At 36.2% G+C, this 23,856-nt stretch overlaps 1 protein-coding gene across 1 annotated transcript in view; it reads right to left on the bottom strand.

Annotated features, from left to right (window-relative positions):
- Positions 1-23,856, bottom strand: part of SCEL (sciellin) — a 324,048-nt gene that overhangs the window by 280,644 nt on the left and 19,548 nt on the right. Inside the window, exon 2 of the mRNA XM_059377692.1 lies at positions 5,235-5,339. The gene's annotated coding sequence lies outside the window, so the exon portion shown is untranslated. The remainder of the gene's footprint in view (positions 1-5,234; positions 5,340-23,856) is intronic.

Below are 23,856 nucleotides of genomic sequence, written 5' to 3'. Positions count from 1 at the left end.
TTCATTTCCTTGCTACTTATATCAATATATTATGGGAACAGAAACACTTCCTTCTATTAGGCTAACAGGATAGCTAACAAACAAACAAACAACAAAAAAAAAAACCCCACCATATTAAATAAACCCTCTGCCATTTGGTTATTAGGCCTTTACTAATTTTTTGCATGTCCTAAATTTGCACTTGTTTTTGTGGTTCCATTGACTTCCTGAATCCCACAAATATAAATATAAATATATATATATATATATATATATATATATATACATATACATATATATATACCACTTACCACTCTTCAAACAATAATGCATTAGTCAGAACCTGTATGATGTTCTGCATGGCAATTTTGAGAAAGTCCATTACAAAGAGACAGATACCATTTAAAGTTTGGTAGTAAAAACTGTGAGAAAAGAGTTTAATTTATGTGACCTGAAGTAAAGAAGTTTTAAGAGAGACTGACTCTTGTTTTTGAGTATGAAAACACTTCCTACTTAAAATAAAATAATAATTATTTATTATTATTATATTATTATTATATTATATTATAAATAATAATAACTGGTAATAGCTAGTCCCATGTAGGAGATGGAAATTACAGCAGACAATTTAAGCTAGACATTAGAACTCTAATGATTGTGAAATGTATATATATTATCACAGGATTATAGAGGTTTTTAAAATATATATGCCAATTTTAATTGAAAAAATAGTCTTTCCTGATAAATAATTACAAACTTTTGCCCTTGATGTAACTTCAGTAACACAACTGAGGGAAAGATGCTTGTTTCCTCTGAGAAAACAATAAGCTAAAAAATTATATACATATATTTTTAAGATTTTATTTATTTATTTGACAGAGAGAGTCATAGCAAGAGAGGGAACATAAGCAGGGGGAGTGGGAGAGGAAGAATCAGGCTTCCCATGGATCAGGCAGCCCTCTATCGGGCTTGATCCCAGAACACTGGGATCATGACCTGAGCCAAAGGCGGATGCTTAACGAATGAGCTACTTAGCCACCCCTACAATTATATTTTTAAAACAGGACCATATTGATGGTTGTTTCCAAATAATTTGGTCTTGCTTCTGACTCAGGACCAACCAGAGAAAGTTATATATGCTTCCTAAGCAAGTCATATAGAATGTGGAATTCAATTAAAAAAAATAAGATGACTCAACTCAACTTCCTTCATCAAGAATCTGTGCAGAGATGGAGTGATAAGTTAAGACACATCTATGCCTTCTGAGAGTTAATATTGGATGGAAGGTAAGCAGAATTAACAAATATAAAGATAATTACAAAATAAGACAAGGTATAACTGATAAATACCAAAAAACAAAGTCCTATATTTTTGCAGATCATGTCAGTGTAAGGACAACTTATTGGGTGTTAATGCTGGTGACAAAAACTGAGATTCACATATTTCACCCCATAGGACCATGTTTGCTCCTCAAAGTAGAGCTGAGCATTAACTGAAAGGTCATAAATGAACACACTGCAGAAGAGAGAAAGAAGCTGCCACCTGGCTATACTATGTAGCAGTAACACTTAACACAATTTGGGGACAAGGTTGGACATTATTGGCTTTCTTGTCTTATCTTTGAGGAAGCATATAAGGAAGGGAGAGGTTTCAATTTAACAGTCATACAGAAAGAAGAAAATGTGCTCAAAGAAGAATCTACATTTCAAAAATTCCAACTTCAAAATAGGCCTAGAAGAATTATAATTTTAAAATCGCTATAGTATGCCCATGTAGAGGTGACCTTGATCATTGAAAACATGACCATACCAAAAACGCCATAAGGAAACTTCTACAGAGGAGTCAAGTAGCAGTAGAAGCAGAGTTTCTAAACTTGCTCCATGTTCAGTGCTTTGCTTTTGACATTTAGCAAATGTATCTAGGTTCACTGCTGAAATATTTACAAAAATCAAATATCCACATAGAAATGGCATCAATTTTTAAATCACTTAGCCTGACTGACTTTTATATCTGTGTGTGCTAGAAATAAGCTTTCTGGGAACAAGATATAGAGAAACACTTTTTTCCACATTTCTTAGTGTCCCTCTAATGCTGGTAGGATCATGGCATCTTTAATACAATAGCTTTCTTCAAAAGTCAAACTGTAAAAGATGATTTGCAGTAAAATATAACCCGCTACATGGTCATTCAACTTTCATTATTTAGAAAATGCTGAAACTACAATGGAAAAGTTGGCAATGGCATAAGAAAAATAATTTATAGAAAAAACAAAAATGTCCAATTAAAATGAAAATGTAATCAAAATTACAGATAATACACTTTTCTATTATATTCAGAAAATATTTTTAATTGTACTGATCAATGTTAGCAAATGTCACATTTAGGGGAATACTAACAAACATGGTTTGTATCAGTAGAATTTGGTACAATCTTTATGGAAAGCCAACCACCAATCCAGATCATAAGCCTAGAGAAGGCTTATAACTTTGACCAAATTTTTCAACTTTCAAGAATTTGTGGGGCACCTGGGTGGCTCAATTGTTAATTGTCTGTCTTCAGCTCAGGTCATGATCCCAGGGTCCCGAGATCGAGTCCTGCATTGGGCTGCCTGCTTGGCAGAAGGTCTTCCTCTCCCACTCCCCTGCTTGTGTTCCCTCTCTCGCTGTCTCTCTCTGTCAAATAAATTAAAAAAAAAAAAAAAAAAAAAAAGAATTTGCCCTAATAGTTCAGCCATTACAGAAAATGGTATGGAAGTTCCTCAGAAAATTAAAAAATTAAATTACCATATGACCTGGCAATCTCACTTCTGAGGATATATACAAAGGAAATTCAAATAAGACCTTAAAAAGGTATCTGCACTCCTATGTTCATTGCAGTATTACTGATAATGGCCAAGATATGGAAACAACCTAAGTATCAATCAACGAATTAATGTCTAAAGAAGATGTGTTATATGTGTGTGTGTGTGTGAGTTTTATACATGTGTGTCTGAATTCAATATGTCAAATTTAATATGTTAAAATATGCATCTATAAAGGGAATTTGGAGACAATTGGGAGATTTAAAATATGCAGTGGATATTAAATAATGCAAAATTATTATTAAGTTTCTTGGGTGTAATAATGGCACTGGGATTAAGTAGAACATTCTTATTCTTAAAGGTTGTATGATGAAATATTAGGGGGTGAAGTTTCATATGTCTGCAAATGACTTTTAAACATTTCAGCAAGAAAACTAATGTATACATATATATTGACAGAAATATTTTAAAATTTGGCAACATGTTAACAGTTGTTGAATTAAGAGACGCCGGGGTGGCTCAGTGGGTTAAAAACTCTGCCTTAGGCTCAGGTCATGATCCCAGGGTCCTAGGATCAAGCCCAGCCTCCGGCTCTCTGCTCGGCAGGGAGCCTGCTTCCCTCTCTCTCTCTGCCTGTCTCTCTGCCTACTTGTGATCTCTGTCTGTCAAATAAATAAATAAAATCTTTTTTAAAAAATAGTTGTTGAATAAGAGGAGTACATGAATTTTTCGTATTATCCATTTTGGATTATCTATTGTATTTTATTTACTTTATATTTGAAATTTTAAAATAAAAAGTGTCAGGAAGTTAAATTAATTTTTTTATTTAAAAATAAATAATGTTGGGGCGCCTGGGTGGCTCAGTGGGTAAAACCTCTGCCTTCTGCTCAGGTCATGATCCCAGGGTCCTAGGATCAAGCCCCACATCAGGCTCTCTGCTCAGCAGGGAGCCTGCTTCCCTTCCTCTCTCTCTGCCTGCCTCTCTGCCTTATTGTGATCTTTGGCTGTCAAGTAAATAAATAAAATCTTTAATAAATAAATAAATAAGCAAATAATGTTATATAAACATTATATGTAATAAAGATGTAATAAACAAATCGTAATATAATCAATACTCATAAATATACCTCCCAACCCAAGATCTAGAACACTATTAGTACCATTAAATCAATATAGGTGGACTTCTAGGAAGATGGCAAAGTAGGGGGATCCTGGGCTCACCTGTCCCACAGATACTAGATAACAACCGGAGGAGTATAAATAAACCAGAAAATGACTTGAACAGCAACAGAACAGCTAAATGTAGAGAAGAGGCCACAATGACAATTGTAGGGAGTGGAAACATGGTCAGGAGCCAAAGGGAACCACAGGACTGTTCACAGGGGGGAGGGACTTTATCGGTATGGAGAGGGGAGAAAAGAGGACCCCATACTAGGTAACTCAGGCACAAGAGGCCCACACTGGGGAGACGAATATCCATAACATTTGGCTTTGAAGTCCAGAGGAGCTTGGCTTTGTGAGTTTTTACAATCAGTAGTGCTAGACATCGGGAGCTTTAAAATTCAGTGGGCTGAGTACTTACCTTAAAGAGTCAGCACAACAAACAGCCCTGCAGAGACACAGCATAGAAGCAGCAGTTTGAAAAATGCCTGGGGTATAATAGGAGGTAGATTTGTTTCCTAATCTCGGAGCATGTGCTGAGGTGGAGGGATTGTTTGTAGGTTTCAAGAACAAAAGAGCTGGTGGGTGCCATTTCCCTCCCCTTTTCCCAGCCTAGATACACAGACACCTGCAGGGAACCAGCTCAGTGCCAAAACTTCCCACCTAGCCAGCTAATAGTAAGCCCCATCCCTGCATGCTTCTGTGGATCTGCCCCCTTGATCCCAGCAGCAGGAATTTCCTAAAGTGGCTACAGGTCCTCTCCCATAACAGACCTGCCCAAACCTTGCTAGCACTATGTCCCCAACCCCTGCATTCTCCTGCAGACCTGCCCCCTCTAATATGCACTTGGCCAGAGCTCATCCAAAGTGGTGCCACAAGACTGGCAGTGTGCAAGCAGCCATACAACAGGGGCTGGCACCACTCCAAAGTGGCTCCTGCATAGGGAGAGGGGAAGAAAACCATACATATCTGTTCAACTGAGGTCCCAGCAGTGGGCTTAAGGCAGACATCTGGTCTGACTGCAGGCCTACCCATCAACAAAATCTTCGTAGGGGACAACATAGGGAAAGTGCCCTATAGTTTGTTGGCATTGCAGCTCAGGAAAATGTTTCCTTTGACTCAACTCAAGCCAACGTGGTCCCAGACTGGCTACCAACACAGGGACCAAACCCTGCCCCCAACAGGCAAAGAGAGTCATTGCAAACGATTGGACTGGAGGCAAAAAACAAAAACAAAAACAAAAAAAACGGCTTAGCCACAGCAGCAGGGTGCACAAAACACACATAGGAGATACCTCGGAATTACAGGTTCTGGTAAACAGGGGACACTGTACAGTGGGCACTACAGGACCTCTTCATATGGCCACGACTTTCAAGATCAGGAAAGGTAGCTGACTTTCCTAAAACATGAAGAAATGCAGAGAATTAGACAAAATGAGGAGACAGAGGAATATGTCCCCAAATGAAAGAAAAGTACAAAGTCATAGCAAGAGAGCTAAAAGAAATGGAAATAAGTAACTTACATATTATCAGAAAGATCCTGACTGGACTTGAGAAAAGACTGGAAAACTTCGGTGAGACCCTCAACAAAGAGATAAAAAACATAAAAAAGACCCAATCAATAGAACTCAATAACTGAAATTAAAAATACACTAGAGGGAATGAATAGTAGGCAAAAGGGGGAGGAAATAGTAAACCAGGGGAAACAGAAGAATGGATCAGTGACATGAAGGACAGAATGATGGAAAGCAATTAAGCTGAATATGAGAGAGAAAAACAAATAATAAAAATGAAAATAGATTAAGGGAACTCATACCATATCATATGTAATAATATTCACATTATATCCCAGAAAGAGAAGAGAGAAAAAATGGGAGAGAAAATGTATTTGAAGAAATAATAGCTGAAATCTTCCCAAATCTGGGGAAGAAAATAGAAATCCAGATCCAGGATGCACAGAGAGCTGCCAGCAAAATCAACACAGTAGAGTCCACACCAAGACACACAGAAATTAAAATGGCAGGAAGTAGTGGTAAAGACAGAATTTTAAAAGCTACAAGAGGAAAAAAAAATAGTTAAATACAAAAGGAACCCCATAAGGTTATCAGCTATTTTTCAGTGAAAACTTAGCAGGCCAGAGGGAGCAGAATGATATATTTGAAGTGCTGAAATAAAAAACCTACCAGCAAGACTACCCTACCCAGCAGGAGCATCATTCAAAATAGAAGGAGAGATAGTTTCCCAGAAAAGAAAGTTTTGAAGGAATTCATCACCACTAAATCAGCCTTCTAAGATATGTTAAAGGCAACTCTGTGAGTAGAAAGGAAAGACCATAATCAGGAATAAGAAAAGTAAGAAGCATAAAACTAGTAAAATAAAGTATATTTATAAAAATCAGAGAGTCACAAAATAAAATATGTAAAGTATGACACCATACACCTGAAACATGGGAGGGAGAGTGTAACAATTTAGTGTTTTTTGAATGAGTTGAAACTTAGGTGACCATCAAACTAATATAGACTACTCCATGCATAAGATGTTATATATTAACCTAATGGTCAACAAAAATCAAAAACTGGTAATAGCTATGCAAAAAATAAAGAGAAAGGAAACCAAGTAGAGCACTAAAGAAAGCCAGCAAACAATGAGAGAAGAAAATAAAAGAAAGGGACAGAGAAAACAAACATAAAACAAGTAACAAAATGAGAATAAGTACATACCTAGCAATAAGTACTTTGAATGTAAATGAACTAAACATTCCAATCAAAAGCACAGCAAGACAGAATGGATAAAAAAGCAAGACCTATTTTTATGTTGCCTACACAAGACTCATTTCAGACCCAAAGGCACATGCAGACTGAAAGTGAAGGAATGGAAAAGCATTTATCATGCAAAAGGAAGTGAAAAGAAAGCTGGGTAGCAATAGTTATTTCAGATAAAATAGACTTTAAACAAAGACTATAACAAGAGACAAAGATGGACTATATAATAATGAAAGGGACTATCCAACAAGGAAATGTAACAATTGTAAATATATATTTTTTAAGATTTTATTTATTTATCCGACAGACAGAGATCACAAGTAGGCAGAGAAGCAGGCAAAGAGAGAGAGAGAAGGAATTAGGCTCCCGGCGGAGCAGAGAGCCCGATGCAGGGCTTGATCCCAGGACCCCGGGACCATGACCCGAGCCGAAGGCAGAGGCTCCAACCGACTAAGCCACCCAGGTGCCCCAATTGTAAATATTTTTGCACCCAACATAAGAGTACCCCAATACATAAAGCAGTTAATAACAAACATAAAGGAAGTAATCAATAACAACACAACAACAGTAGAGGACTTAAACACCCTACATACATCAATGGATAGATATCCAAGAAGGAAATCAACAAGGAAAGAGTGGTTTTGAATGACACATTGGATCAGATAGATCTAATAGATATATTCAGAACACTCTATCCTAAAACAGTGGAATACGCATTCTTTTCAAGTACACATGGATCGTTCTCCAGAACAGATCACATGTGAGGCTACAAAACAAGTTTCAACAGATTAAAAAGACTGAAGTCTTACCGTGCATGTTTTTTGACCATAACACTATGAAACTAGAAATCAACCACAAGAAAAAATCTGGAAAGACCATAAATCCATGGAAGCGAAATAATGTGCTACCAAAAGATGAATGGGTCAACTAACAAATCAAAGAGAAAATCAAAAAACACATGAAGAAAAATAAAAATCAAAATACAATGGTCCAAAAGCTATGGGATGCAGCAGAAGCAGTTCTAGGATGAAAGTTTATAGCAATACAGGCCTACCTCAAGAAGCAAGAAAAATCTCAAATAAACAACCTAACCTTACTTAAAGGAACATAAAAAGAACAACAAATAAAACCCCAAACCAATAGAAGGAAGGAAATAATAAAAATTAGAGCAGAAATAAATGAAATAGAAACTAAAAAAGAAAACAAAACAAACAAACAAAAAAAAACAGCAGAACAGATCAATGAAACCAAGAGCTGTTTTTTTAAAAAGATCAACAAAGTTCACGACCCGAGCCGAAGGCAGCAGCTTAACCCACCGAGGGTCCTGGGATCGAGTCCCGCATGGGGCTCTCTGCTCAGCAGGGAGCCTGCTCTTCTCTCTCTCTCTCTCTGCCTCTCCATCTACTTGTGATCTCTGTCAAAAAAATAAAATCTTAAAAAAAAAGTCAAAAAAGTTGATAAAACTTTAGCCAGACTCATCAAAAACAAGAGAGAGATGACTCAAATAAACAAAATCAGAAATGAAAGAGAAGTAACAACCAACACCACAGAAATACAAAGGATTATAGGAGAATATTATGAAAAAATTATATGCCCCAAAACTGGACCACCTAAAAGAAATAGATAATTACTAGACACATATAGCCTCCCAAAACTGAATAAAAAAGAAATAGAAAAATTGAACAGACTAATTGCCAACATTTAAATTATATCAGTATCAAAACACTCCCAACAACCAAAAGTCCAAGACCATGGCTTCACAGGTGAGTTCTACCAAATATTTAGAGAAGAGTTGATACCTATTCTTCTCAAACTGTTCCAAAAAGTAGAAGATGGAGGAAAGGTTCCAGATTCATTCTATGATGCCAGCATTATCCTTATACCAAAACCAGATAAAGTTACTATAAAAAAAAAAAAAAAAAAAAGAACTACAGGCCTGAATATAGATGCAAAAGTCCTCAACAAATATTAGCATACCAAATTCAACAAGTATTAAAAAAAATCATTCACCACATTCAAGTGTATTAATTCCTGGGGTACAGGGTGGTTCAATATTTGCAAATCAATCAATGTGATACACCATATCAATAAGAGAAAGGATAGAATCATATGATCATTTCAATAGACACAGAAAAAGCATTTAATGAAGTACAAGATACACTCATGATGAAAATCCTCAACAAAGTAGGTTTAAAGAGAACAAACCTCAACTTAATATAGGCCATATATCAAAAACCCACAGCAAACATCCTACTCAATGGTGAAAAACTGAGAGCTTGGCTCCTAAGGTCAGGAACAAGACAAGAGTGTCTATTCTCACCACTTTTATTCAACATAGTACCAGAATTTCTAGTCCCAGCAATCAGACAACAAAATGAAAAAAGCCAACCAGGGGCGCCTGGGTGGCTCAGTGGGTTAAGCCGTTGCCTTTGGCTCGGGTCATGGTCTCCGGGCCCTGGGATGGAGTCCCACATCAGGCTCTCTGCTCAGCAGGGGGGCCTGCTTCCCTTCCTCTCTTTCTGCCTACTTGTGATCTCTCTCTGTCAAATAAACAAATAAAATCTTTAAAAAAAAAAAGAAAAAAGAAAAAAGCCAACCAAATTGGTAAGGGGGAGGTAAAACTTTATTTGAAGATAACATGATACTACATGTATGAAGCCATAAAGACTCCACCAAAAAACTACTATAACTGATCAATTAATTTAGTAAAGTCACAGGATACAAAATCAATATACAGAAATCTGTTACATTTCTGAACACTAATTATAAAGCAGCAGAAATAGAAATTAAAACATTCCCACTTACAATTGTACCAAAAATAATCAAATACCTAGATATAAAGTTAACCAAAGAGGTTAAAGACTTGCATTCTGAAAACTATAAAATATTGATGAAAGAAACTAAAAATGACACAAACAAATAGAAAGATATTCCATACTCATGGACTGGAAGACTCAATAGTGTTAGAATTCCCATTCTATCCAAAGCAATCTACAGATTTAATGTAATCCCAATCAAAATACAACAGCATTTTTCACAATTAGAACAAATAATACTACAATTTTTATGGAACCACAAGAGACCTTGAATAGCTAAGTCAACCTTAAAAAGAACAAAATTGGAGGTATCACAATCCCAGGTATCAAACCATATTACAAAACTACAAAGCTATAGTAATCAAAGAAGTATGGTACTGGCACAAAAATAGACACAAAGATCAACATAATATAATAGAGATCCCAGAAATAAACTCACAATTATATGATCAATTAATCTTTGACAAAGGAAGCAAGTATATGCAAGGGAAAAAAGACAATCTCTTCAATAAATGGTGTTGGGAAATCTGGACAGCTACATTCAGAAGAATGAAAGAGGACCACTTTCTTACACCAGATACAAAAATAAATTCAAAATGGATTAAAGACCTAAATTTGAGACCTGAAACCATAAGAATCCTAGAAGAAAACACAGACAGTAATTTCTCGGACATCTGCCATAGCAACATTTTCTTAAATATATCTCCTGAGACAAAAGAAATAAAAGCAAAAATAAATTTGGACTACATCAAAACAAAAAACTTTTGCACAGCAAAGAAAACAATAAAACTAGAAGGCAACCTCCTGAATGGGAAAAGATATTTGCAAATGACATATCTGACAAAGCGTTAGTATCTATATAAAGGACTTACACAACTCAACACACACACACACACACACACAGACCAAATAATTCCATTAAAAATGGGCAGAAGAGGGGCACCTGGGTGGCTCAGTGGGTTAAAGCCTCTGCCTTTGGCTCTGGTCGTGGTCCCGGAGTCCTGAGATCGAGCCCCACATTGGGCTCTCTGCTCAATGGGGAGCCTATTTCCCCCTCTCTCTCTCTGCCTGACCCTCTGCCTACTTGTGATCTCTGTCTGTCAAATAAATAAATAAAATCTTCAAAAAAGGGGGGGGGGGCAGAAAACCTGAACAAACATTTCTCCAAAGAAGACATCCAGATGGACAACAGACATATGAAAATATGCTCAACATCACTCATCATCAGGGAAATGCAAATCAAAACCACAATGAAATATCATCTCACATCTGTCAGAATGGCTCAAATCAAAAACACAAGAAACAAGTGTTAGAGAGGATATGTGGAAAAAGGAACATTCATGTACTTTTGGTGGGAATGCAAACTGGTGCAGCCATTGTAGAAAACAGTATGGCGGTTCCTCAAAATTTAAAATGGAATTACCATATCACCCAGTAATTCCACTACTGGGTATCTACCCTAAGAATATGAAACCAATAATTTGAAAAGATATATGGACCCTCATATTTATTGTAATATTATTTATAATAGCCAAATTATGGAAGAAGCCCATGTGCCGATGGATAGATGAATGAATAAAGAAGAGGCTATATAAATCAGACAATCATATCAAAAAATGGGCAGAAGATATGAACAGACACTTCTCCAATGAAGACATACAAATGGCTATCAGACACATGAAAAAATGTTCATCATCACTAGCCATCAGGAAGATTCAAATTAAAACCACATTGAGATATCACCTTACACCAGTTAGAATGGCCAAAATTAACAAGACAGGAAACAACATGTGTTGGAGGGGAAGTGGAGAAAGGGGAACCCTCTTACACTGTTGGTGGGAATGCTAGTTAGTGCAGCCTCTTTGGAAAACAGTGTGGAGATTCCACAAGAAATTAAAAATAGAGCTTCCCTATGACCCTGCAATTGCACTCCTGGGTATTTACCCCAAAGATACAGATGTCATGAAAAGAAGGGCCATCTGTACCCCAATGTTTATAGCAGCAATGGCCACAGTCGCCAAACTGTGGAAAGAACCAAGATGCCCTTCAACGGACGAATGGATAAGAAAGATGTGGTCCATATACACTATGGAGTATTATGCCTCCATCAGAAAGGATGAATACCTAACTTTTGTAGCAACATGGACGGGACTGGAAGAGATTATGGTGAGTGAAATAAGTCAAGCAGAGAGAGTCAATTATCATATGATTTCACTTACTTGTGGAGCATAACAAATAGCATAGAGGACAAGGGGAGATGGAGAGGAGAAGGGAGTTGAGGGAAATTGGAAGGAGAGGTGAACCATGAGAGACTATGGACTCTGAAAAACAATCTGAGGGTTTTGAAGGGGTGGGGGGCGGGAGATTGCAGGAACCAGGTGGTGGGTATTAGAGAGGGCACAGATTGCATGGAGCACTGGGTGTGGTGCAAAAACAATGAATATTGTTACGTTGAAAAGAAAAAATTAAAAAAAATAAAAGGATGATTAAAAAAAAAAAAAGAAGAGGCTGTGTATATATATATAATGGAATATTATTCGTCCACTGAAAAGAATGAAATATTTCCATTTGCAACAACATGGATGGATCTAAAGGTATTATAATGCTAAATGAAATAAGTCTGCCAGAGAAAGACAACATATGATTTTACTCATATGTGGAATTTAAAAAAACAAAGAACATAATTATAAAAAATTTTTAAAAAGAAGTAAGAGGCAACTCAATAAACAGACTCTTAAAGTAAAGAACAAATTGGTGCTTATTAGAGGGGAGGAGAGTGGGAAGATGGGTGAAATAAATGAAGGAAATCATGGGCACACTTATCTTGATGAACACTGAGTAATGTATAGACTTATTGAATCACTGTGTTATATGACCAAAACTAATATAACACTGTATCTTAATTATGGTGGGTGGGATTAATATAAAAATTGTCTACATGGGTGCCTGGGTGCCTCCGTCGTTAAGCATCTGCTTCAGCTCAGGTCATGAACCCAGGGTTCTGGGATCAAGCCACTTTATGCCCAGTGGGGAACCTGCTTCTCCCTCTCCATCTGCATGCCACTCCCCCTGCTTGTGCTCTCCCTCTCTGTGTCAAATAAATAAATAAAATCCTTTAAAAAAATAAAAGAAACTCCAAAAAAATCCACATATATGCTCTTTCCCAGTCTATCCCTCATATCCCCCCAACTATCTTAATGTTTGTAAATTTTAGTACAGAAATTTTCAAGTGCATATAAAACATCCAACCCCAGCATTACAATTTTGGTTTTGCATTTTAGGTATTATCCTTAGAGAACCATCCTATCATGTGCAAAACCAGTAATACCTCCAAGGTGTATACTCTCCAGAAGTTAAATATTCTGTAAAAGATGATACTCTCAGAGATATTTAGACCAATAATAACAAAAGCAGCAATTCTTAATGCAGTTCTCAACCTTTTTTGTGAATGAAACTAGGGGATCCCAGTTGGGATCAGTTCCAAAAAGCACCATTATTTTGGGTACAATATTTCCTACTACACAAAATGAAGTCAATGCTTAATATGAAATACAGAGTATATCTTATAACCATAAGAAATTGTTCTTGTGCCTTAGTCAATTTAATTCATTGTTATTGTGAAATGAGTTTGCAGAACAGATATTTTTTTTTTAAGATTTTATTTATTTATTTGACAGAGAGAGATCACAAGTAGGCAGAGAGGCAGGCAGAGAGAGAGGAAGGGAAGCAGGCTCCCTGCTGAGCAGAGAGCCCAATGCAGGACTCAATCCCAGGACCCTGAGATCATGACCTGAGCCAAAGGCAGAGGCTTAACCCGCTGAGCCACCCAGGCGCCCTGCAGAACAGATTTGAAACTTAGTTCTCTGTCCTGAAAACCAGTTTAGTGGAAAGAAAGAATACCAATCAGAAGACTGATATTCTTCTCATTTGATAATTAAGTTGCTAGCACTTAACAAGGATGAAGAAAGAATTCTAGTTATAAATAAAATGAACCTCACAGAACTTTGAATAATTAAGAAGAAGAAGCATTTAAAAAAATAATAAAAGGAAAGAAAGACTTGAGTAAACTTAAGAGTACTGTTAGAGAGGAAATAAGAAAAGGAAGTGGGTTATAGACTATGGGTTTTTATATATTAAACTGATGTTTTTATCTTTATTGAAGGGAATGTAAGAGTTACCAAATTTTTTTTAAAGACTACATTATGGGAAAAAACTATTAAAGCATAAAATAATTATACTTTCCCATTAAACAGTTTTCTACTGGGTCTCCAGATGCTCTCTGATTGTTTGACTTTGAAGGATGACAGAATGTTATACACTAATTATGTGCTGGATTCTTTTATATATCTTCTAATTTTCACAACAACCCCAGAAGACAAGGACCATCCTCTCCTTTTTATAACTGAATTAGTTGAAGCTCAGAGAAGTATGGATACAGATCACAGTACTAGTAGGTGGTAAAAAAATATTTTGTGCTCAGGTTTCTCCTGTTCCAACTTGATGCTTTTTATTTTTGCTGGGCTAAACTACCACAATAGCCTAGGTATGTGTTCATAAGTTCTTAATAAGATATGGGATATCTGATCTGTTAACAAATGCAAAATTATACAATTTAATTATTATCTAATTTATCAAATCTGAAAAGTAGAACTTATTAGAATGAGCTTTTTAAAATTGCCAGTCATGGTTGGAAAAGGAAAGAACAAAAAGTTCCCAGAAGACAGAATATAAAACACATGCACACACATAAATATTTTAAATCTGTATGTATATACCAATACATGCATAAAACGCCACTCTAGTAAATAATACATGACAAAAACAATCATTGTAGTACTTTCATACACATATATGTACTATATATAGTATATATATAATACTATATTTAATATAGTACTTTCATATGTTCTTTATCATATAGCCATTAAAATTAATTTCTCAATCTTTAGTTTTAAAAAAATGGTGATAACATGATTTTGAGTAAAAAAGCAAAACAGAAAGTTAGATATACAGTATAATCATAAATATCTTTTATTTTATTTTCTTAATATTTTATTTATCCATTTGAGAGAGATAGACAGAGAGAGTATAAGCAGGGGAAGAGGCAGAAGGAGAGAGAGAAGCAGACTCCTGGAGGAGCTGGGAGCTGGACATGGGGCTCAATTCCAGGACGTGGAGATCATGATCTGAGCTAAAGGCAGACACGACAATCTGAGCCACCTGTACACCCCCATAAATATCTTTTTTTTTTTTAAAGATTTTATTTATTTATTTGTCAGAGAGAGAGAGTGAGCATAGGCAGACAGAGGGGCAGGCAGAGTGGTAGGCAGAGGCAGAGGGAGAAGCAGGCTCCTTGCTAAGCAAAGGAGCCTGATGTGGGACTCGATCCCAGGATACTGGGATCATGACCTGAGCCGAAGGCAGCTGCTTAACCAACTGAGCCACCCAGGCGTCTCAATATCTTTTAAAATATATGCACACACAGATAAAAATATTAAATAAAAATGCACCAAAATATTAACATGTTATTTCTGAGCTGTGTGATTATGGCTGAATATCTATATTGCATTTCCAAAGTTTTATATAAATGAGCACATATCCATTAATAGTAAAAATATAAACCTGATTTTTTATTAATTATTTTTATTAACATATAATGTATCATTTGCCTCAGGGTACAGGTCTATGAATTGTCAGGCTTACACATTTCATAGCACTCACCATATCACATACCTCCCCAATGTCCATAACCCAACCACACTATCCCTACCCCTGCCACCCTCCAGCAACCCTCAGTTTGTCTTGTGAGATTAAGAGTCTCTTATGTAAACCCAATGTTTTAAATGCAAGTTTTACTCATTTTTTAGTGATGCAATGGCAATGATGTTTCATGTGAAAGAATACATTTTCAATCCTTGGATTTATTTACTTTTAAAATGTATTTGCCCCTGAGAGGCTTTGGACTCTGAGGAACTGATTGAAGGTTTTGCAGGGGGGTGAGGGGGTGGGACATTGGGTGAGCTTGGTGGTGGGTATTGTGGAGGGCACGTACTGCATGGAGCACTGGGTGTGGTACATAAACAATGAATTCTGTAACACTGAAGAGAAATTTTTAAAATAAATAAAAATTTAAAAAATTATTTGCCCTAATTGCATCTTGTATTTCTTTTGGGTCTAAATTTTGGAGATAGGCATATTTTTTAAATGCTAGTTGTTCAACTAAGGTGAACAGGGTATTTTTTTTATATATACCTGGTTTATTGAGGAGTAATATTTCAGGAGAGGTATAAATATAACATGGATTTATCTTCTTTAATCAATAGTGTTCTGTTAACATCATTTTAAGCAAATTCCACCAGATTCAGGCACTTTTTTCTCCATCTGTCTTTCACCCTTCACCCTTTCCCTCCTCCCCAACCCCCAGCACAAGTGGTTCTCTACAGCTATTACTTTTATCTACAGGTTTGCTAAAGGGCCTAAAATGTGTAAAGAGATATTGTCTGCTCAATTATATCTTTTCTATTCTTCTTCAAGGTATAGGTTTGATGGGAATGGGGCAGGAGAGGGGGGTGGATCAGGTAAGAAGGCAGTCCTTCCTACATTGGTTGTCATTAATTGACAGATCACAGATAGCCTCAGTCCCAGGCAACCCAAAACACTGGTTCTCTCATAGAATGCTTATGTGAGTTCTTTGGCAACCTATGAAGGACTTCACCACTACACAGGTCCCCAAACTGTGGTTGGAAGACCGATTCCAGTACAATCTTTTTGACCTATCCCCAACTCACAGCTCCCAGCACCTGTGGGACGTCCATAGTCTCCAGCTATTGGAGGCCCTTTCCCACAGCAAATGATCCTAAATGGCATTCTGAGTAGATGGCTGAAGTCCAGCTCTATTCCATCCTGCTTACTTAGCCCATGGAAACTCATATATACTCTCTCATGTGAAAGACAGATTGCATTAAGAGCCCCAATTATTTTGAGGGTATTTTTTTTCCAGTTTAATTGAGAAATAATTGACATATAGCACTCTATAAGTTTAAAGCATACAGTATGATGGTTTAATTTACATATATTGTTAAACAAATTGTACAATAACTTTCTTTAACATGAGAAGAAAGTTTCTGCTTGTGATGAGAACTCTTCCAATCTAATCTCTTAACAACTTTCCTGTATATCATACATCAGTGGTAACTACAGTCATAATGTTGAACATGAAATCCTTAGCAGTATAACTGGAAGTTTGTATATTTAACCACCTTCTTCCAGTCCCTCCTATCCCTATCCCCAACCCCCACCTCTAGTAACCACAAATCTGATCTCTTTTTCTATGAATTTGGTGTGTGTTTTTGTTTGGATTTTTTAATTATTATTTTGTTTTGTTTTTAAAGATTCCATGTACAGGGCACCTGGGTGGCTCAGTGGGTTAAGCCTCTGCCTTTGGCTGAGGTCATGATCTCAGGGTCCTGGGATCGAGTACCACATTGGGCTTTCTGCTCAGCAGGGAGCCTACTTCCCCTCTCTCTCTGCCTGCCTCTCTCCTTACTTGTGATCTCTCTCTCTCTGTCAAATAAATAAATAAAAGTCTTTGAAGATTCCATGGATAAGTCATATCATATAGTATTTGTCTTTCTCTAACTTATTTCACTTAGCATAATGCCTTCAAGGTCCATTCATGCTGTCACAAATGATAGATCCCCTTGTTTTTTTATGGCTGAATAATATATTCCATAATATTCCATTTTATATATATATATATATATAAAATATTCCATATTATATTCAATATTATATGTCAAACATCTTTTCATGCCTATTGGCCATTTATACACTTTTTTTGGAAAAATGTTTATTTAGGTCTTTTGTCAAATTTTTAAATTAGATTACTTGTTTTCTTTGCCATGAATTCTTTATATATTTTGAATATTAACACTTTATCACATATATAGTTTACAAATTTTATTTCTCATTCTTTGTCTTCTCACTTTGTTGATAGTTTCTTTTGCTCTACAGAGCTATTTTTTGTTTAATGTAGCCCCACTTTTATTCTTTTGCTTGTGCTTTAGGTGTGATTTCTGAAAAATAATTACTGAGACCATTGTCAAGGGATTTGTTTCCTATGTTTTGTTCTAGGAATTTCATAGTCTCAGGGCTTACATTTAAGTATTTAATCCATTTCAAGTTAATTTTTTTGAGTGGTATAAGATAGAGACCATGTGAATATATAATTTTCCAAGCACCAATTATTGAAGAGACTGTCTATTTCCCATTGAGTATTCTTGACTCCCTTGCCAAATACTAGTTGACCATATACCCTTGGGTTCATTTGGGGACTCTTAATTCTGTTCCATTGGTCTATTTGATTTTATGCTAGTAGCACACTATTTTAATTACTACAGCTTTATAGTATAGCTAAAAATTAGGAAGTGTGATGCCTCCTGTTTTGTTCTTTTTCAGAATTTCTTTAGCTATTTGGGGGTTTTCCAGTCCCATATAAATTGTAGAAGTATTCTTTCTATTTCTGTAAAAAATGTCATTGGAATCTTTTTTTAAATTTTTTAAAAGATTTTTTAATTTATTTGACAGAGAGAGATCACAAGTAGGCAGAGAGGCAAATAGAGAGAGAGAGAGAGAGAGAGAGGAGGAATCAGGCTCCCCACCGAGCAGATCCCAGGACCCTGAGACCATGACCTGAGCTGAAGGCAGAGGCTTAACCCACTGAGCCACCCAGGCGCCCCTGTCATTGGAATCTTGATAGGGATTACCATGAATCTACAAATGGCTTTTGGTAGTATTGACATTTTATTATTATTGATTAATCCTTTATTAATTAACTCATTATCATTAACACTTTCAACCCATGAACAAGACACACATACCTTTCCACTTATGTGTGCCTTCTTCAGTTTTTTTCAGAGTAGAGATTTTTCACCTTGCTATTTAAATTAAATTAAATTAAATTTCTTTTGGGGCGCCTGGGTGGCTCAGTGGGTTAAGTCGCTGCCTTCGGCTCAGGTCATGATCTCAGGGTCCTGGGATCGAGTCCCACATCGGGCTCTCTGCTTAGCAGGGAGCCTGCTTCCTCCTCTCTCTCTCTCTCTGCCTGCCTCTCTGCCTACTTGTGATCTCTCTCTGTCAAATAAATAAAATCTTTAAAAAATAATTAATTAATTAAATTAAATTTCTTTTTCAGAAACTGTTGTTGGTATATAAAAATGCTACTGATTTTTATGTTACTTTTGTGTCCTGTAACTTTACTAAATTCATTGATTAGTTCTAAAAGTTTTTTAGTTTACTCTTAAGGATTTTCTATTTTTGGGATCATGTCATTTATAAATAAAACAATTTTACTTCTAGCTCTCCAATTCTGTTGACTTTTATTTCTTTTTCTTGCCAGTTGCTCTAGCTAGGACTTCCAGTATTACATTGAACAGGAGCAGTGAGAGTGGGAAATCTAGTCTTTTTCCTGATTTCAGAGAGAAAGCTTTCAACTTTTTACTATTGAGTATAATGTTAACTTGTCATATATGGCCTTTACTGTGTTGAGATAAATTCCTTTTATGCTTAATTTATGAATTTTTTTTATCATGTATGACTTGAATTTTGTTAAATGACTTTTCTTTGTTGATTAATATGATCATATAATTCTTCACTCTCATTGTATTAATATGATGCATCATATTGATGTGCATTTATTGAACCCTCCTTGCATCCCAGGGATACTAGCTGATCATGGTGAACAATCTTAATGTGCTGTGGAATTTGGTTTGCTAGTATTTTGTTGAAAATTTTTGCATCTATATTCATCAAGGATATCAGCATGCAGTTTTCTTTTCTATCTAGTAGTTCCCTTGTTTGGTTTTGATATCAGGATAATGCTGGCCTTGTAAAATGAGTTTGGGAGTATTCCTTCTCTTGTTTTTAAAGATTTATTTATTTATCTTTAGAGAGATTGGCAGTACAGGGAGGGGCAGAGAGAGAGAGGAGAGAAGAGAGAGAGAGAGAAATCCCAAGCTGACTCCCTTCTGAGCATGGAGCTGGATCTGGAGCTTGATCTCATGAACCTGAGAGCGTGACCTGAGCCAAAACCAAGATTCAGACACTCAACTAACTGAGCCACCCAGGTCACCCTCCTCTTTGATTTTTTTGGAAGAGTTTGAGAAAGATTGATATTTATTCTTCTTTAAATGTTTAGTAAAATTCACCAGTGAAACCATTTGGTCCTGGGCTTTTCTTCATTGAGAGATTTTATTATTATTATTATTATTATTATTATTATTATTATTACTGATTCAATCTCTTTAGTAGTAATTGGCTGTTCAGATATTCTTTCTTCTTGATTGAGTCTTGGTGGGTTTTATGTGTCTAATAATTTTCCCATTGCTTTCAGGCATTCCAGTTTGTTGGCATATACTTGTTCATAGTAGCTTCATATGAACTTTTGTATTTCTGTGGTTTCAGTTGTAGTATCTATTTTTCATTTATAATTTTATTTTCTTGGCTCCTCTTTTTTTCTTGGTTAGTCTACCTAAGGGTTTGTCAATTTTGTTTTATCTTTTCAAAGAACTAAATCTTAACTTGATTAACCGTTTTTATTGTTTTTTCTGTTTCTTGTTTTATTTATTTCTGTTCTAATCTTTATTATTTCCTTCCTTCTGCAAACTTGGGGCTCAGTTTGTTCTTCTTTTTCTTATTCTGTAAGGTGTAGAATTAAGTTTTTTATTTGGAATCTTCCTTACTTCTTAACATAGGCATTTGTTGTTATGAACTTTCTCCTCTTAGAACTATTTTGCAGCATTCCATAAATTCTGATATGTTATGTTTCCATTTTTTAATGTTTCAAGAAACTCTTTCATTTCTCTTTTAATTTCATCTTTAATCCATTGGCTGTTTAGAGCCCCAGTTCTTTACCTTCTTGTATCCATGCCTTTTATTATGACTCTGTAGATTCTTTCACTAAGACATAGAGGCTATTCCCTTTTTACTTGAACCTGGACTTGTGTTGGGATATTTTTGTCCCCAATTAGTTTTATTTTCTTTAGTCAATGTTATCTCTGAATTGCTCTTTGGCAATGGGTTATTAGCAAACATGATATGGGAACTTGGAAAATGTTGGCCTAACTAGGTTTGCCATGCTCTTTCTCACTCCCATCACTAGGAGAAGGCCATGTTTGTGTTGACCAAGTAACTGATTCCAGGATTAGAAATGCCTAAGCCATCGTAGCTGAAGTCATCCTAGCTTATTAAGGAGCCCTCCACCCCTGCCAATAAATAAATAAATAAATAAAAGTGATCTCAATTAATATCAGCTGAATCTCTCAGACTTTTGAGTGAAATAAATGTTTGTTGTTGTAGTTAATAAAATTTCATTGTTGTTTGTTGTGTGGCATTACTGTGGCGATAGATAACTTGTGTACTCCATTCAATGATGATTATGTAAAAACTGGTTTACTCAATTTCTTCTTTCTGTCTTGCCATCTTTTTCCAATTCCCTTTCCTATATTCAGATAAACACAGAAGAAAAGCAACACAAACCCACTGTCTAAGCAGAATATTAAGAATTGTGAAAAGTCTGAGAATATGTTATTTGCAAGCTAACAAGTTAATCTGTCATAGTTTCAGGAATGCTGGTAGAAATCACAAGACTCCTGCATCAGACTAGAAGAGTAGTTTGTTACAGCAAGAGTATAGCCACAACATCACCAGTTTTGTGCTATTTTCCCAAGCCCCAGTTCCCATAGGGAGTCATAAAGAGGGACAGCTGTCACCTGCACATGAAATGGGTTGCATTTCAGGAGAACTTCAAATTTAGAGAATCCAGGTGTTTTAAGACAGGCACTTGGTAAGCCTGACCTTTGTTCCAAAAGATGTCTTTATTACACTAGACAGCAAGGGTTCTTGCCCTTTGCTGTAGAGGGAGACACTAACCTTAAGTTCCAAGACTGTTTGCTGTACAAATGTTCTTGAAAAATAAACCAGAACAAAATGTAGTCCATACTTAATTCATAAGACATACAGATACGTGAAAGACTCATGAAGAATGGGAAGAAATTTCTCCCAAAGAAGACGTCTATCAGGAAACAATGGCATCTCTTCTTCTAGCTGGTTATTCCCAATTGTTGGAAGAAATTCTCTTAGCACCCTCTCCACCCTACCACTTCTACTGACCCCCAACTGTCTTTCATTGTCCTACTCTCAGATTTCTTATATAGACTGAGAAAGAATGGCAGAAACCAGTTATTTCAGAGCCAGATCTGTAAGCCCCTAAACAATCCCAAGCCCAATTCTCAGGCAACAGAGAATTTGCTCTATTACAAATGGACTGTATTGTTTAATCAGTGGGTGGATGGCAGACTTGTCAAGGAAATAATGCAACCTGGTAGCAGACATTTGATTTAAAAAACAAACAAACAAACAAACTCACAACCTTGTAAATTTCTATGTGTAGTATATATGTATAGCAAGGGGATTTGGCAACAGATATCATATGAACAAGGTTTTCAATAATCTTTGATGAAGAAGTTCTTTTAGGAATATTTCAGATGCTACATAATATTATGCAACTTCAGAAGCAAAGAAGACGTAGAACTGGATTCCACAAATGGTAAATATCTGTTTTATGACTAACATCTCGAAGTTAACAGACAGGTTATTGCAACCAGTTAGACTTTTATTGCAACAAACAAAGGATTAATATTTGAAATATGCAAGGGATTCCATAGTATCTGTGAGAAAACACTGAGCAATTATGGGGGCCTTGAAGATGTGTTACTCGGATCTCCCTTCAAGAGAAACTGCGGCAAGAAGGGTAGTTGGTGAAATAAGTGATGGGAATTAAGGAATATTCTTATCATGAAGAATGGGGAAAATGTATAGAACTGCTGAATGACTATATTATATACCTGAAACTAATATAACACTGTATATTAACTATGCTAGAATTAAAATTGAAAACTTATAAATGGATAAATGGATGGATGGATGAATGAATAAATAAATAAATAAACAAATAAATAAGAAGGGTAGCTGCTAGATGGCTGCAACATTTGTGGATCCACCACAGTATTCACACCAAGGCCAGGTTCTCCAGGTCGGCTCTCAGCCAATAACTGAGCAAGGCAGGGTACTAGGGCCTACTCATTCCCATCTACCATAAGACTTCTCTGACAGGCATTTGTTGCTCTGGGACTCCCCACTGGCCTGGCTGATGCTTTCTCAGAGCTTCACTGCAATGAGAGACTCCTCATAGTAAACTTTCCTTCCTTCTCTCCTTTCACACATGTCAAATCAGCACTAAGGTCAGAGACTTTCACTATTTATTCCAAGACACTTTTATCCTTCTTTTTCTTTAAAAAAAAATTGTCCATTTTTTAATTTCAAAATTCGAAGGTAACCAATTATTGTTTCCCTCACATAAAATTAGAAACAGGAAAATCTAAAGGTGGCAGCTTTTCTTCTCAAAATTAACATTTAAATTATTGAAATAGATGCTACTCTTTTTTTTATTATTAACATATAATGTATTATTAGCCCTAGGGGTACAGGTCTGTGAATTGCCAGGTTTACACATTTCACAGCACTCACCATAGCACATACCTTCCCCAATGTCCATAACCCACCCACACTCTCCCTACAACCCTTTGTTTGTTTTGTGAGATTAAGAGTCTCTTATGGTTTGTCTCCTTCCCGATCCCATCTTGTTTCATTTATTCCTTTCCTACCCCCCAAACCCCCTATGTTGCCTCTCAACTCCCTCATATCAGGGAGCTCATACGATATTGTCTTTCTCTGATTAACTTATTTCACTAAGCATAATACCCTCTAATTCCATCCACGTCATCGCAAATGGCAAGATTTCATTTCTTTTGATGGCTGCATAGTATTCCATTGTGTGTGTGTGTGTGTGTGTGTACCACATCTTTATCCATTCATCTGTTGATGTACATCTAGGTTCTTTCCATAGTTTGGCTTTTGTGGACATTGCTATAAACACTCGGGTGCATGTGCCCCTTCGGATCACTACATTTGTATCTTTAGGGTAAATACCCAGTAGTGCAATTGCTGGGTCACAGGGTAGCTCTATTTTCAACTTTTTGAGGAACCTCTATGCTGTTTTCCAGAAAATGGATGCTACTCTTAAAAGATAATGTAACAAATGATCTCATAAAGTAATGGCAGATCTATTAGTATATTTCCCACCCCAGACTGACAACTACACTACAGCAGGGCCAGTAAAACCAATAGCAACACAAAGTTTCTCTGCAAAAAGAAAGGAAAAAAAAAAAAAACAGAACAGAATCCTCTCTTCCCCATTACATTCTACTAGCAGGTCACCCTTG

Source organism: Mustela nigripes, chromosome 15 (assembly GCF_022355385.1).
Source record: "Mustela nigripes isolate SB6536 chromosome 15, MUSNIG.SB6536, whole genome shotgun sequence".
Classification (NCBI taxonomy): domain Eukaryota; kingdom Metazoa; phylum Chordata; class Mammalia; order Carnivora; family Mustelidae; genus Mustela; species Mustela nigripes.
This window is presented reverse-complemented; position numbering and strand designations above follow the sequence as displayed.